The 16057-nt window shown below is 37.7% G+C and overlaps 1 protein-coding gene across 15 annotated transcripts in view; it reads right to left on the bottom strand.

The window, feature by feature from the left end:
* Positions 1-16057, bottom strand: part of AUH (AU RNA binding methylglutaconyl-CoA hydratase) — a 212427-nt gene that overhangs the window by 158861 nt on the left and 37509 nt on the right. The window lies entirely within an intron of this gene.

The following is a 16057-nucleotide window of genomic DNA, read 5'->3' as shown; positions in this document are numbered from 1 at the left end:
AAACAGTTAAATGGGGAAAAGAAAATCTTTTCAACAAATGGTGCCGGCATAACTGGATATCCATCTGCAAAAAAGTGAAACAAGATCCATACCTCACTCCATGCACAAAAACTAACTCAAAATGGATCAAAGACCTAAATATAAAATCTAAAACAATAAAGATCATGGAAGAAAAAATAGGAACAACGCTAGGGGCCCTAATACACGCCATGAACAGTATACAAAACATTACTAGAACTGCACAATCAGCAAAAGAGAAATTAGATAATGGGGAGCTCCTAAAAGTCAAACACCTATGCTCATCCAAAGACTTCACCAAAAGAGTAAAAAGATTACCTACAGAGACTGGGAAAAAGTTTTCAGCTATGACATTTCTGATCAGCAGCTGATCTCTAAAATCTACATGTTACTGCAAAAACCCAACAACAAAAAGACAAATAACCCAATTAAAAAATGGGCAAAGGATATGAACATGCACATCACTAAAGAACACATTCAGGCAGCTAACAGATACATGAGGAAATGCTCACAATCATTAGCCATTAGAGAAATACAAATCAAAACTACAATGAGATTCCATGTCACTCCAACAAGGCTGGCATTAATCCAAAAAACATAAAATAATAAATGTTGCAGAGGTTGTCAAGAGACTGGAACACTTATACACCGCTGGTGGGAATGTAAAATGGTACAACCACTTTGGAAATCGCTTTGGCGCTTCCTTAAAAAGCTGGAAATAGAACTACCATACGATCCAGCAATCCCACTCCTTGGAATGTATCCTACAGAAGTAAGACCTGACACACAAACAGATAGATCCACACCCATGTTCACTGTAGCACTATTTACAATACCAAAAAGATGGAAGCAACCAAGGTGCCCATCAACGGATGAATGGGTAAATAAATTGTGGTATATTCACACAATGGGATACTATGCATCAGTAAAGAACAATGATGAATCTGTGAAACATTTCATAACATGGAGGAACCGGCATGGCATTATGCTGAGCGAAATTAGTTGCAAAAGGACAAATATTGTATGAGACCACTATTATAAGACATCGAGAAATAGTTTAAACAGAGAAGAAAATATTCTTTGATGGTTAGGAGATGGGTGGAGGAAGGAAGGGGGTATTCACTAATTAGATAGTAGACAAAAACTAATTTAGGTGAAGGGAAGGACAACACGCAATACAGGAGAGGTCAGCACAACTGGACTAAACTAAAAGCAAAGAAGTTTCCTGAATAAACCAAACACTTCAAAGGCCAGCATAGCAGGGATGGGGTTTTGGGGACCATGGTTTCAGGGGACATCTAGGTCAACAGGCATAATAAAAACTATTAAGAAACATTCTGCATCCCATTTTGGAGAGTGGCATCTAGGGTCTTAAATGCTAGCAAGTGGCCGTCTAAGATGCAACAATTGGTCTCAACCCACATGGAGCAAAGGAGAATGAAGAATACCAAAGACACAAGGTAAGTATGAGCCCAAGAGTCAGAACGGGCCACAAAAATCAGAGATTACATCAGTCTGAGACCAGAAGAACTAGATGGTGCCCAGCTACAACCAATGACTGCCATGACAGGGAGCACAAAAGACAAGCCCCGAAGGAGCACGAGAGCAGTGGGATGAAGACCTCCAATTCTTATAAAAAGACCAGACTTAATGGTCTGACTGAAGACTAGAGGGACCCTGGAGGTCATGGTCCCCAGACCTTCTTTTAGCCCAAGACAGGAACCATTCCCAAAGCCAACTCTTCAGACAGGGATTGGACTGGACTATAAGACAGAAAATGATACTGGCGAGGAGTGGGCTTCTTGGATCAAGTAGACACATGAGACTATGTGTGCAGCGCCTGTCTGTAGGGGGGATGTGAAGGCTGAGGGGGACAAAAGCTGGCTGAGTGGACACGGAAACACAGGGTGGAGAGAAGGAATGTGCTGTCTCATTAGGGGGAGAGCAACTAGGAGTATATAGCAAGGTGTATGTAAGGCTTTGTAAGAGAGACTGACTTGATTTGTAAACTTTCACTTAAAGCACAATAAAAATATAAAAAGAAAAAAGATACACACTTTGAGATTCACTATATGAATCTTGTAAAAGCAACTGTCTTTCATTTTAAAAAATAAGTGTTCAAGGGTTAAAAAAAAAAGAAAAAACAAACTGAAACTAAGAAATTCTTAAAATATTTATTCACTCAAAAAATAACAAACCCATTAATGTTAAGAGAAACCACTACAGACTGGTGCCACTATCTGCAAAGGCTTTTATCCCACACTGCTTTTGCCAACAGTGCAAACGTCAACACAGTGAAAAGGGCAATGTCTTAGTGTTACGAAAATCATTTTTTTACTTCAGGGATGCCTGCCTTCAAGACTGCAGACCATATATGAGATTCACTGGCTTTAACGCATATACAAAATGGCAATTTCATAATTACGACTTCATCACAGCATCACAACTTCTGAACAGAGAAAAAAAAAATTTAACATATGAATTCCCTAAGGGATCATTTGCTTTTATGACTCAACAAAGACATTTGTTTTGATAAAAATTAAACCTATCTGAAAAAAAGGAGATCCTTTTTTTAAATTAAATACAGCAAAATAAAACTATGGTATAGTAATATATATATTATATACAAAAAACTTATGGTACATATATAGAAGCTTTACAGATGTGGAAATCCTATGGGTCACTTTTTTCTACTCTGTCCTGTAGGGTCACTATGAGTCGGAATCGACTCAAAGGCAACGGGTTTGTTTTTTTCGGTTTTTGGTTTTTGGTTTTGTTTTGCTTTAAGCTTATACTCAGCTATTTAATCTCTAATTTAGCCTATAATAAATTATTTTATATATATATATATATTTGCTACACAAGTACTTGCTAGGACTGGAGCATCAACAATTTCACACAATTCTAGTAGGAGTAAAAACTGAAGTTGAAAAAGCACATATTCTGTAATTCATGAATAGTTCAGTACATGTACTCTAGAAAATCTCTGAAACAAGGCAATACGTACAATACCATTCACTGCAGCATTTATAAAAGAGCAAAAAATTAGGAGTAACCTAAATATCCAAAACAGAGAATGGATAAACCTGGGGTATATGTATACAACAGATACATAAAAAAAATACATACGTACACATGTAGCATGAAAATAAATGAATTCAGAGTATAAACATAGATAAATTTCACAAACAATGCTGAAGGAAAAATGTAACCGCAGAAAGACATACAGGCTAACAACACTTATATATATCTGCCAAAATAAGAACGCTGTTCAGGGGTATAAAACATGCTCTGAAATGATACACACCCAATCCAAGTTGGCTATCTCTGGGGAAAGGGAAAAAGACGTGTGATTGGCAATAGGTACAAGAGGACTTCAATTTTATTTATAATATTTTAATTGCTTAAGTTGTGTGGGTACTATTGCAATAGTCTTTCAAGTTTTTATATGTCTGATACATGTCTTCATGGTTAATTTTTTTTTTCCATGAAGAATTCAAATTTGGCAAGAGAGTCAGTAAGGCCCCCAAATTTTAAAATAGTAGGGTGCATTTAAGAGCTGTAAAAAAAGGACTCAAATCACTTCCGTTTAGAAGTGAGAGTATAATTTTAAATTGAGAATGCAAGATTTTACCTAGCAAATGTTGATTATTACATGTTGATTACTAAAAGTAGCTACATGTAGTGAAATATGGGGGAAGAAAAGTGATGAAGAAAGGAATGAAGAGGAACCCAAGCAATGAAGGGAAGCAGGCCTGAAGGACAAGGACGGGGAGAGGGGCTCTGGACCAGGTCCTGAAGTAGCCCGCCCCTTTAGCTGTAGCCTGATTTCCAAGAACTCCTGCAGCCTCAGGGTGGGGGACACCCATCACCCTGCCCTGACTCTACATCTAGTGCTTCAGTGCAGCACTTCCAAACGTTTTTTTTTTTTTAACTTCACAGCATACTTTGAAAATTTGTAATATCCTTTTTTTTTTTTTTAACTTTGGAAAAATATGCTGATATATCAAACATTCTGAACCTAAAAATACCATTTCACTTCCATTCTTTCTGAGGCTGCAATTTTTTTATTTGATAGTATCCAAAGGTTTCTTTGAGGCCTAGTATTTCTCTGTTCTATTACTTTTTTAAATTGAATCCTTTAATTCCATGACCACTAACCTCAAGTGAGCCCTTATGCTGCCTGGAAGCCTACTGTATTTCCCTAGTCAAATCATTCTTCCCTCTCCCCTCAAATCCCTAAGCTTTCTACCCAATACTTGATACTAACTTACTAACAAACAGAAATGTTCAGAGAAGAAATGCCACCAATAAAAAAAAATACTCATGATCAAATCCATATACTCCACCCTCCCTCTGTTACTGTGGCCCAACTGATTCATGACCAGACACAGCATCACTGTAGTGTATTTCCCTTCTCTGTAGCATGCATTGGCATGCTACAACTTTAGTTGGTCTCCATTGTCCTCAGCCAGCTATCTTATGTATTTCACCCAGTATTTGGTGGACTAACTGGTCTGATACAAGCTATTCCATCATAGTTGGCCATGACAGTCCAATCAAGCTTTTTAAAGATGGATAGTATTACAACATCCTTGTATGCTGATGGCAATGGTTCTGTAAAGAGGGATAGTAGTGATAATACCAGCCAGAGAAGGGATAACTGCTGAAAAGATGTCCTTGAATAGACAAGAAGGGATTAATTCTCGTGCACAGTGAACGGGCTGGAAACAGGCCGAATGCCACCACTTTTCCCCCCACAAAGCATGTGATGAGGCGCACACTGTGGAGGCTAAAAAGCCTAGAAGAAGGCGGCAGCTCAGAACTCTCAGCAGTCTCATGGAGCTAAGGAGATAAATACTGGAGTTGAGGGCTACTGAGTCAGCCAACCAAACCCACTACCGTCGAGTTGGTTTCGACCCATAGCGACCCTATAGGACAGAGTAGAACTGCCCCATAGGGTTTCCAAGAGGCAGCTCGTGGATTTGAACTGCCAATCTTTTGGTTAGCACCCAAGCTCTTAACCACTGTACCACTAGGGCTCCCACATACCCAAGAGAAATGCATAACATGTACTCCAAAAAACATGAAGATACTCACAGGCGTGTTATTCCTAATATCCAGAAACTACGACACCGCAAACACCCACCAACAATGGAATGGACAGACCGTAAGGCATTCCTACAATAAAAATGACTGTAGTTCTCCTACAAGCAGCCATTAAGAACTGAATCTCACAAATATTCTGAGTAGAAGATGCCAAACTTAAAAGAGTATATGCTACATAAAGTTGGAAAAGAAGCGAAATTAGTGTTTGATGACAGAAGTCAGATTATTCCCCATATCTTTAGGAGAGGTTGTTAATGACTGGGAGGGAGGGGTGACTGGCATACTGAGTAATGTTCTGTTTATTAATGTGGGTAAAGGCAACACAGGTGGGTTAACTTTGTAGAAATTTACTGAATTACACACTTGTGTGCAATTTTCTTTCTGTAAGTACATTATTTCAACGAAAATTTTCCATTAAAAAAAAAATCCCTGCCTCCATGTCCCCTACCCACTCAAACTTCAACAAATTTTTCTCCTCCTTTTCAAAGCCAAAATGCCTTAAAAGGGATGGCCTTTCCATCTCCCACCGTGTCATCTTACACTCTGCCACTAGGCAAGAGGGACCAAAAGACAGACAATGAAAAATAAACATAATAAATACCTTACATACAAGATGGTGTCATGGATTGGACTGTGTCCTCCAAGAATACGTTTACCAACTAGGCTAGGCCATGATTCCCAGTATTGTGTGACTGTCCACCATTTTGTCATCCGATGTGTTGTAAATCCTATCTCTATGATGTTGATGAGGTGGGATTAGTGGCACTCATGTTAATGAGGCAGGACTCAATCTACACGACTGGATTGTGTCTTTTCAGATATAAAAGAGAAAAGTGAGCAGAGACACAAGGACCTCATACCACCAAAAAAGCAGCACTGGGAGCAGAGCATGCCATCTGGACCCAGTTCCTGCATGGAGATGCTCCTAGTCCAGGGGAACATTGATGACAAGGACTTTCCTACAGAGCCAACAGAAACAGAAAGCCTTCCCCCCGGAGCTGGCGCCCTGAATTTGGACTTCTAGCATCCTAGACTGTGGCAGAATAAACTTCTGTTTGATAAGGCCATCCACTTGTAGTATTTCCGTTACAGCAGCACTAGATGACTCAGACAGACGGTAATCTTTTTTTGGGGAAAAAGAGAACACAAAGGGTGTATCTAGAGTGCAAGGGGGCTGAAGGGTATGGACCATGTTACACGTAAATATTAAAATACAGTATTAAACAACATTAAATGGGATCACAAAGGTCTCAGTCAGAACTTACAATAAAATTGAATAAAAGCCCTGTATTTTGTATGTTTCAACTAACATATTTGTCTCTAAGTCATTCTAAATGAACTTCAAATCTCCTGTTACATATTTGTAATTACATGTATTGTTTTGTCAGTAGCTAACACAGAATTTCATCCTAAGTACATGAAGTTAATATAGTCACAATTTTAAGAAACTATTACCCTCTATAATGGCCCTGCTAAAATTTCTGGGCTTACTATTATTTAACATAAATTCCTTCTTTTAAATGTGTTTTAGAATTATTAATTAAATTTCTACTTATTTATATTTGTATTGGGCTAGTCCAGTGCGACTTTAGAAAAGTTATGGGAAACAATGGGACTATCCTTTGTTGTAAAATCCAGGATGTCTAGCATCTGTTGCCCCTCCTAACAAAATGTCAGTAAAGCCCCCCAAACATTGTGACAACCAAAACTGTCCCCCAAAATTCTATCTGTTCCCAGTGAGTTTTACCATTTCCCTTGAGACCTAATGCCTTAAGCCAATGGTCTTCAACTATTTTTGTCCCTATTACTGCTAAAAAAACAAAAACCAAACCTGTTGCCATGGAGTCGATGCCAATGCATAATGACCTACAGGACAGAGCAGAACTGCCCCATAGGGTTTCTAAGGAGAGGCTGGTGGATTCGAACTGCCAACGTTCTGGTTGACAGCCACAGCACTTAACCACTGCCCCATTACTGCTAAAAGAATTTTTAAAAACAATGTGCTCCCTGAATACATGATGTTTTTAATGCTAACATCTAACTATTTTTATCATACATTTAAATGGTTGCAAGGATATAATTTCTGGTGCACTGTTAACACTGATGTTTTAAAATAAAACTCGCGTATCATTGTCAATGTATCCAGTGGAATCTGCACACCAGTGATTTTTCAAAATCATCCATTCAAAAACGTAGAAACTCTTCCCTAAAAATAAGAAATCTCTCATCTCATTTTGTATTTCCATTTCACTTTCACATGATTTTTCCTGAGATAACAGGTGTTTATGCTTGAAAAGTTTTACTGATCACCCTGTCATTATTTCTTTGTGATAAAATATGTATATAAATAATCTTAATTTTTACTAAATTCCCTGTAACTATCCAATACAGCGAAACCTGTGAGAGCCAGAACTCGACAGGACTGCCTTGGTTTTCCGGGTCTCACAAGTTTTCCACCTTTGATAGGGTGCAATCTCACCACTTTTCTATCACTCTCTACTGGTGCAAAATAATGGAATTTTCCTTCTCTGACAGGTTTCTGTCTTACACAGGTTCTGAATCTCACAGGTTTTACTGTACTAAATTTAAGGTTTTTCTTCTGGATTGAATTTTTATTACAAGTATTATTAGCACAGAGCCGATCAAAGCATAAATAATTACAAATCTGATTAACTACTAAATATTAAAAGTAAACGTTCATTAGAAATTTGTCTTGAGACAGATGGGACTTCCTCGTTATTTCCTATACCCATGCATGAAAATCTTTTATTGCTAAAATGAAGCAGAGTTCATCGTCAATTTTACTTATGCTGAGACAACTTTTCACATGAACAAGAAGTATTATGGCAATGTCGCTCAATTCTTTCAACCTCTTCAAAGCTGTAACTGTTGAAAATCATATAATAATCAAGAAATATTTAATAACTCCCTGACAACTCTTTTAAGTTGCCTTTAAATTATGTTACAGCAAAAAACTGAAAACTGCCAGAATAAGAAAAGAATCCCAGTTTTCAACATTAATATTTTAAAATGTCCCTGTTTCGGCAATTCAGAGTTTTTTCCCCTCCCTGGAACAATGAAGCAGAGTAAGATCAAGGACGACTTTCTGTTGCAAAAGGCAGGAAGAGAACTATAAAAGGGAAGGTAGAAAAGAACAATCGTAACCTGCAGATCAGCCTGAACGGATTCACTGAAGCTGCGGATCAGGTACTGATTCCTTTCTGACCAGAGCGTACCTCCTAAACCCGTAACCACCCATTGCCGTAGAGCCGATTCGGACTCAGAGCGGCCCTATATACTCCCAGACACCCAGAAATATCCCTGCACCAGTCTGTGGGCCAGCATTCTTGGTAATTTCCTTTGGAGTTTAATTCCTGGGACATATGGAATGTCAATGATGACCTTTAAAAGCTAATACCACATTATTTTCCAAAGTGGTTCCACTTAAATAACCCCCAGCAGCGCCTGAGTGCACGGCCCCACATCACCACCAGCACATTCCACTGCACACTGACTAAACAGGTCAATCTAGTAGCTGTGAAACGGAGTTTTAAGTTACATTTCCCTCTGCAGTAAAAAGATGAAATGCTTCACAAATTCGTAAGGTGTTACTGTGCAGTGATCAAACCCATCTTTTCAGTATTGCTACAGTTTTTGTTTATGTGCCAATTCACGCACCCATGCTTTCTTGCTCTCACTCCAATCAGGCTTTTATTCCCTTCATTCGACCCAAACATCATGTCAAGATACCCAATGATTTCCGTGCTGCTAAATCTGCATCTTAACCTGCAAGCAGCGATGGTTGGAGCTGATTCTCCCTGTGCTCCTGAGACATTTCCACCTGTGATCAGGAGACGAGTCTGTTTTCCTTTTCTGTACGGCTCTTCTATGGTTATATCAAGGTTTCCCTAGTCATAAAAGGAGCTGGGACAGGGTCTCCCCTTTTCTAGTTTCTGGAAGAATTTACGTAAAAGTGGATTTGTTCCATAAACAGATGGGTAGAGCGTTCCTCTAAAGTCATGGTAGCCAGGTGCTTTCTGTGTGGGAAGGTTTTTAACTATTGATTCATTCTCTATAAACCAAAAAACCAAACCCACCGCTGCCGAGTCGACAGAGTACAACTGCCCCATAGAGTTTCCAAGGAGTGGTTGGTGAATTCAAACTGCTGACCTTTTTTGGTTAGCAGCTGTAGCACTTAACCACTATGCCACCAGGGTTTCCTCATTCTCCATAGTGTTCTCAAATTACTCAAGTTTTCTATTTAAGACGGTTTTGATTAAATTATATTTTCTACTAATTTATTCATTCCATCTAAAATTTCAAATTCATTGGCATAAAGTTGTTCTTAATATTATCGTACCAGCTTAGTCTCTGGAATTTATAGACACAGACTCCTTTAATATTGTGTATTTGCTCCCCCATCCTTGACTGATGATGCCAGAAGAATGATTATTAGACTTTTTCAAGGAAGCAACTTTGGGCTTCATTACCCTTACTATTGTAACTGCGTTTTTTAAGTCATTAGTTTATGCTCATCTTCATTTCCTTCCATTTGTCTATTCTGTAGTTATTTTTGTAACTTCTTAAGTTGAATGCTTAGTTTATTAATTTTGAGCCTTTCTTTGTTAAAGTACCACTTTAGCTATATCACACAACTTTTAAAGTATTTCTGTTAACATTTAGTTCTGAGTATTTTCTACTTACTATTAAGAGTCCTTTGTTAGCTGCAAGTTATTTAGAAGTGATTTTGAATTTCCAAATGTAGGGGATATTTCGTAGTTACCTTTTTGTAAATGACCCCTAACTTAACTGCCTGTGGTAAGAGAATGTGCTCTAATGACCGCAGTCCTCTGAAATCTGTGCAGGTTTTATGTCCTAACAGATGGCCAATTTTCATAAATACTCCACGTGTGCTTGAAACACAACATAGTCACCAACCACTGAGGGCAATGTTCCATTTAAGTACATTACATTAACCCTCAGTACACAGGAAAAACAGTCAAAATCATTCATCATCTGGATCCAGTGGACCCTTTTTATATTTAGAGATCACTTTACAAATAATTTGTATAGAAAAAATAAAAGGATAATTTTTAAAAGCTTTATTAGAAATTTTTATAAAAATTTAAACAAAGCAAATTCATATTTTTATATTTTTCTGGTATGTGCATTTATGTTTATATAATCACCTCTACACACACACACACACACACACACACACACCTGAAATGGAGTATATCTTTTGAATGAAACTGTTCATCAACTGGCATGCACCAACCTGGAACATATAGTCTTACAAATATCAATTTTAGATTTCATATACATCTCTAACTAATTCTAGCTTATCATGACTTCTAGTTCTTCTTCACACATGCACTGTGGAAAAGCAAAGCTTTTAAACACCCTGATGGCTCATAATTTGAGAAGACAGCCATATTCTTCGCTCCGTAACTGCAAAATGCTTTCTATTTTTAGATTTAAGTCAGTCAGAATAATCAAGTCAATAATTTGTTACTTGTCATCTATCTCCTTCCTAGCACTTTTGTATACACACCTGCCTTCAATGTTTTCCACTTACAAGTTATAATCAAGTAAATGTTTATGAATAAATACTACATGAAAAGCAAAAATACTGTCACACATCCTTGAAGCAAAATGGGATGGTCCAGGTTCTTGTCACAAAATACTGCATTGCAAAATTCTTCCTGATGAATGACAGGATGTGAATTCCATTCCTCCTTTTTGTAAACCACAGAAATATGTTGTTCACTCATCGATTCCTGAGTTTGAGAAAATTCACACAGGATACTGTCAGCACTGATTAATTTCACCACCATCATTAGGGCCTAGAGTACTTGCTGTCTCTTTGCATTCATTGTATTATCTATCTAATAACCATAAAACGTCTCCCTCTACCACTCTTCTTGTCTTTGCCATTATAAGTTGAAAATGAAATATTCTGAATTCTCAACTGTGTTCAAAGAAAGCTAAAAGAAAGACCACAAATATAATATTGCCAGACTTCTTTTATATCTTCTTAAAAGAAGACACAAGTCTTTGGACAATATAGTAAGAAAACTGAAAGGTGACATACTAGTAATGATTTGACTACTGTATCATCGTTATAGGCGATTCTATCATTCTTCCATTTTCTTATTTTAGCTCTTTTTTAACATAGTTGGGAATAATTGAGGAATAATGATAAAATCACTCATTGGATGAGGAAATTACCAGAATGTTTTAAGACAGGGATATATGCAATAAGATCCCATAATTTATCTTAGATTCATAAAAGAATCCAATGGATCCATATGGCCATCAGAGAAATGCAAATCGAAACCACAGTGAGGTACCATTTAACTCTCACTACTGGTGGCACAGTGGTTAAGAGTTCAGCGGCTCCTTACCAAAAGTTCTGGCAATTGCAAGGGAGAACAAATTTTTTTCTATTTTTTTTTAAATACTGTATTTTCTGTTCTTCAGACCTCTAAAAAAAATCAAAAGTCATGAAATATCAATCTATACAAGAGAACTGTTCAAAAAAGAACTACAGAAACTAAAAATGGGTCCAGTGGGCTCTGATGGTATAAAGGTTAAGCTTGTTAACTGGCTTATTCAAAATCTTCCACAGCAACGACTTTTTCCTGTTTAATCTATTAATTACTGAGAAAGGTGTGATAAAAACTACCGTTATGATGGTGGATCTGTAGGCTTTTTCTTATAGTGTTATATTTTTGCACTATGTATTCTGAATCTGTTTCTAATGGCATAAAAGTTTGAGAATTAATATACCAATCTGGGAAACTGAATTCTTTATGATTATGTAGTAACCCTCTTTTATCTCTAATAATTACTATATCTAATTAAAATTTTTACTTTAATGTCTATTTTACTAATATCTCTTAGTTATATTTACTAAATCTATTTTATTAATATTGCTATTAACACTAATATCAATATAACTACCTTTCCTTTAGTTAGTATTAAACTACTACCTTTTCTACCCTTCAACTTTCAACCTATGTCCTTACATTATAGGTGTTTTTTATAAGCAACACAGTGATGATTTTTTTTTAACATAGCTGTTACTTCATTTAAATTATATTAACTGTGAATTTGAATTTATTCTACCATTTTATGTTGGTATATTTATCCTGTTGGTTCATTTTCTTCTCTCCCTCATATTGCCTTTTTTTTTTTAAACCATTTCCTGGATGAACTCTTTTTCTTATTCATTTGGAAGTTATTTGCTCTTTGTCAATTATTTTAATAATAGTAATATTCTCACTATTTTAACATGTGTACTTAACAAAGTATCAAGTCAATCAATATTTTTATTCTTCTCTTAACTAATACAAGATTCCCAGAACGCTTTCGTTTTGGTCCTCTCCCACCCAGGAACACGCTCAGGTCACGCAGCGCTTTGGTTTCACGCCTTTTCACCCCTAACAAATCCGCAGCCGGCACTATAACCACTGCACCGCCGGGGCTCACTGCCCAACAAATTAGTATTATTTGCTTACTGAATTCTGATGAGGATTCATTTTCTTTCTGCTTTTATTTTCTAGAACTTTCTTTACTGAGGTCTACTGAAGGTGAACTTTTCTGTCTGACAACATTCTCATCTTGCGGTCTTTGCTGAGAGGCAGTGTATCTGAGGACAGAATTCCGGGCCGAGAGTTACGTTCTTGCGTTACTTTTGAGGATCTATTTTCACAACCTTCAGAACCGTACTGTTGCTTCCGACAAGTCGGCTGTTGGACTTACCATTATTCCTTTATAGACCTACTTTTTGTTTTTGTTTTCATTGGGGGCAGCGCTCCCTGTTCCAAGTGCTTTTCTTCTTGTGCTGTTAGTTGCTGTGCAGTTTCACTACCACGTTTCTACACGAGGTTTCCTTTTATTTATTATACGTATAAATTGTGGGGGCATCCTCTCTCTGTGATTTTGTACCTCAACAATTCTGAAAAATTCTCAGCCATAATCTCATTCTCCCTTTCATCTCCTCCCAGAGCTACGATTAAATGTCAGTAAGTCCTTCTCAGGGATACTGGCGGCCCAGGGGCAGAGTTCTCACCTTCCGTACGGGAGAGCCAGGTTCGATTCCTGACCCAATCACCCCGTGAGCAGCCACCACCCATCTGTCAGTGGTAGTTTGTATGCTGCTATTACGCTGAACAGGTTTCAGCCGAGCTTTCACACCAGAACTAGGAAAAAAGCCTGGTGATCTACTTCTGAAAATCAGCCTATAAAAACCCTATGGACCTCATAAAAGTTAATACTTATGTTCATCAAAAGACTTTATCAAAAGAATAAAGAAACAACCTACAGTCTGTGAAAAAAAAAAAAAATCTTTGGGAACAATATAACCAGTAAGGGTCTAATATCTAAAATACGTAGAAAACTTCTACAGCTTAACAATAAAAAGACAAATAAGCCAATCAGCAACTGGGTAAAGGACATAAACAGACGCTTCATCAAAAAGATATTCAAATAGACAACAGACACATGAAAAGAAGCTCAACATCATTAGCCATCAGAGAAATGCAAATCAAAACCACAATGAGGTACCATTTAACTCTCACTACTGGTAGTGTAGTGGTTAAGAGTTCAGCAGCTCCTTACCAAAAGGTCTGCAATTCAAATCCGCCAACCACTCCTTGGAAACCCTATGGGGCAATTCTGCTCTGTCCAATAGGGTCGCAATGAGTTGGAACCAACTCAATGCCAGTGGGTTTGACTTTTGGGGGGGTTTAGGAAAACCAAACCAAACCAAACCAAACCCAGTGCCGCTGAGTCAATTCCGACTCACAGCAACCCTATAGGACAGTGTAGAGCTGCCCCATAGAGTTTCCAAGGAGCACCTGGTGGATTCGAACTGCTGACCCTTTAGTTAGCAGCCAGTAGCACTTAACCACTACACCACCAGGGTTTGGTTCAGGATAGACAGAATTAAAAAATAATAACAATAACACGTGTTGGAGGGAATGTGGAGAAATTGGAACCCTCATCCTTTGCTGGTGAGAATGCAAAATGGTACAGTCGTTGTGGAAAACAGTCTGGCAGTTCCTCAAAAAACTAGGGGTAGAGCTGCCATATGACCCAGCAATCCCACTCCTAGATATATACCAAAGGTTAGTCTAACAGAAGTGATACAAAGACACATATGCACACCTAGGTTCATCGCAGCACTATTCACAACAGCAAAACAATGGAAACAATCTAAGTGTCCATCAAGTAAAACCTGGTACATGGATACAATGGAATACTGCTCAGTGATAAAGAAAAACGAGTTCCTAAACATCTTGGAACGTGGATAAACCTGAAGAACACTATGAGGTGCGAAATAAGTCAACCAGAAAAACCAAATATCGTTATGTTCTCACTTTTATGGAATGACACTAATAGGTAAACTATACAGAAAATACTGTTCATCAGTGGTTACCAGGGGGATTTGCTATCTGGGTAGTAGACACTTACTATTTTTGGTGCTGGGAAAGGTGACGTTAAGTGTACACAACCTGACAAAGAAAAATGATGTCACTAAAAATACACAGGAAAAAAGGACTTGGTAATTTCTATTGCATATATAATTTTTAAACAATGGCAAAAACAATTAAAAAATATATGTGTGGGTATATACGTAAGCATATTATGTGTATAGGCATGTATACGTGTGTGCAGACATAGGTGTATACATATGTATATGCACCTATGTGACTGTATGCACACATATTCACATACACGATAAAGCACATGGGGGCACAACTTTGAAAACTTCTTAGACATAACCAAATAACCTCACGGGATTGATTTTCTGGGTTTAAAGCTTTTGAACCATAGTCTCATGGGACATCTCAGTCAACTGGTATAAATACAGTTCATAAAGTTATGTTCTACATCCTAGTTTGGTGAGTAGTGCCTGGGGTCTTAAAAGCCTGTCAGCAACCATCTATGATACAACTATTGGTCTCTACTCCTCTGGAGCAAAAGTGTAAGAAGAAAACCAAAGACTCAAAAAGAAACCAGTCTACAGGTCAAATAGTCCACACAAACTATGGCCTCATTTACCCTGAGACCTGAAGAACTAGATGGTGCCTGGCTACCACTACTGACCCATTCTAATCAGGACCACAATAAATGGATCCTGATAAAATCAGAGAAAATGTGGAACAGAACCTCAAAATACTAAAAAAAGAAAATACAAAACCAAACCTCCTAACTGGTTGAGACTGGAGGACTCCAGGAGACTACTGCCCTGAGATTCTCTTCAAATCTTAAACCAAAACTAATCCCTGAGGTTGCCTTGTAGGTAAATAACAAACGGGCTCCAAAAAATAATGAGTACCACCCATGACTACTGCATTCCTTTAAAAAAGTCACCTATATGAGTCCAAATGGTCAACAATTAGTTTAGAACAAAGATGAGAATATATGGGGGCAGGGAAGAAACTGGGTTATTTGAAACAGAACAGTCAGAATGGAAATAAACAGAATGTTCCCACAACGTGAAGACTGCAACCAATCTCACTGAACAATCTGTGTAGAAATTGTTGAATGGAAACCTAAACTGCTGTGTAAAGCTTCACCAAAAACAGAACAAAATATTATTGAAAAAAAAAAACCCTATAGATCTCAATAATCTAACAGGCAACCAGTTATGGGGATGCTGTAGGACCGGGCAGCACTTCATTCCACTACGTGTGGGGTTGCCATGAGTTGAGGGCAAACTAGACACCACCTAACAACAACGAAGACTTTCTCTCTTTACTCTCATTGCCTCTTAAATTCTTCTTCAAACGTCCCATCACTCTGGGCAACATCTTCGGTAATTTATTTGCAATTCTCTTCTAATCTATTAATTTTTTTATGCATAACATACTTTCATCATTAGTCTACATTTGGCCCACTTTTATTTAATAAGTCATTT

Source organism: Elephas maximus, chromosome 9 (genome assembly GCF_024166365.1).
Source record: "Elephas maximus indicus isolate mEleMax1 chromosome 9, mEleMax1 primary haplotype, whole genome shotgun sequence".
Classification (NCBI taxonomy): domain Eukaryota; kingdom Metazoa; phylum Chordata; class Mammalia; order Proboscidea; family Elephantidae; genus Elephas; species Elephas maximus.
The sequence above is the reverse complement of the archived record's forward strand: the minus strand, read 5'-3'. Positions and strand labels throughout refer to the sequence as shown.